Source organism: Staurois parvus, unplaced genomic scaffold (assembly GCF_062004578.1).
Source record: "Staurois parvus isolate SC_StPar_1 unplaced genomic scaffold, SC_StPar_1.0 ptg000012l, whole genome shotgun sequence".
Classification (NCBI taxonomy): Eukaryota; Metazoa; Chordata; class Amphibia; order Anura; family Ranidae; genus Staurois; species Staurois parvus.
This window is the reverse complement of record NW_028317808.1, coordinates 6,100,098-6,101,714: the sequence shown is the minus strand read 5'-3', so window position 1 is coordinate 6,101,714 and position 1,617 is coordinate 6,100,098. Positions and strand designations below refer to the sequence as shown.

General features: G+C 47.2%; 1 non-coding gene across 1 annotated transcript; it reads right to left on the bottom strand.

Moving 5' to 3' along the window:
* Nucleotides 1–959: 959 nt before the first annotated feature.
* LOC149473670 (signal recognition particle RNA) lies at nt 960–1,255 on the bottom strand. The gene has a single exon (XR_016312393.1).
* Between the last annotated feature and the right edge of the window lie 362 nt (nt 1,256–1,617).

Genomic DNA, 1,617 nt, shown 5'->3' with positions numbered 1-1,617 from the left:
ATCACAACCCAAAAACTAGGTAGTGACAGAAGACGTTATGTAGTGGTTACTAATTTAATTACTGTTATCTTAAACTTTACTTTCATCCTTAAAATGAATCCTGACGTATAAAACTTAAACTAAGTCCTTTAAATTGTTAGAAAGGCAGAGGTTTCTTTTTTGCATTAATGCATTCTCTATATTAAGGAAAAAAACCTTCTGTGTTCAGCCCCTCCCCCCCTCAGGCCCCTAAATGCTTACCTAAGCAGTCTTGATCCAGTGCTGTGTCTCTCTCCCTCCTCACTAGACATCTGGACATGCAGATAGCAGTAGGAGTCATTGGTTCCTGCTGCTGTCAATCACAGTCTGTGAGCAGGGGCGTATTACCACAAGGCAAAAAAGGCATTTGCCTAGGGTGGCATTTTTTAGGGGGGCAGCACTGCTCCCTGGAAGAAGGGACACATGCAGCATGGGGACCAGTTGGGATCTGAGAGAGGCTGTGGGGTGCTTGATGATGTATGCACAGCCCGACTGTCGTTCCCGGGGATGTCCAGAGCTGTAAAGGTGAGTGTCTTTCTCTCTGTCGCCGGGGGTGGGTGTTAGTGAAAGGCTCTCTCAGGTGGGGGAGGGGGTGATGGGGCAGGGGTGTTGTTGGCCACTGTTAGGCTCTCTATGCCGGGTAGGAGGGGCATCTGATTTTTGTGTTGCCTAGGGCAGCACAAAACCTACATACACCACTGCCTGTAAAGAGAGAGCGGGGACATGGCCAAGCCATGCTGTGTATGTAAGTGGACACACAGAGCCCTGCTCAGGATTGAGCCCACAACAGTGCCCCTATAGCAAGTGGCAGGAGAAGCCAGGAGTGCCAGCAGGGAACCCCAGAAGAGGAGAATTAGGGCTGCTCTGCACAAAAACATTGCACAAACAAAGCAGGTAAGTATGAAATTTTTTTTTTTTTTTTAATTCCCTTTAAAATCGCTAAGACTGTTTCTCACTGTATTGTTCAGGTTGCGCTACACTGGCTATTCACAGGCACATTCCCACTAGTGATCGGCACGGGGGTTTTGACCTGCTCCATTTTTGACCTGTGCCAGTTCGCCCTTCCTTAGGTTAACCTGATGGCCCCAGGCTCCCCTACAGCCACCATATTGATACCAAACTTAGTGCAGACACCCAATCGACATAGCACAGGGTAGACCAGAACTCCTTGACTCAAGCAACCCGACAGCTCCAGCCTTCCGAGTAGCTGGGATCATAGAAGCATGCCATGGCCACTGTCAATCTTTTAACCACAAAGTGTATCTAAACCTAAAAACAAAATTGTAATGAATTTCAGCTTACTAGTTCTTAAATGTGATGGCCTTTATGGAAGATTGGCAAAAAGAAAACCGTTGTTGAAAGAAAGCCATAAGAAGTCCCATTTGCAGTTTGCGAGAAGCCATGTGGGGGACACAGCAACATATGGAAAAAGGGGCTCTGGTCATAAGAGACCAAAATTGAACGTTTCGGCCTAAAAGCAAAACGCTATGTGTGGTGGAAAACTAACACTGCACATCATCCTGAACACACCATCCCCACATGGTGGTGGCAGCATCATATTGTGGGGATGATTTTCTTCAGCAGAGACAGGGAAGCTGC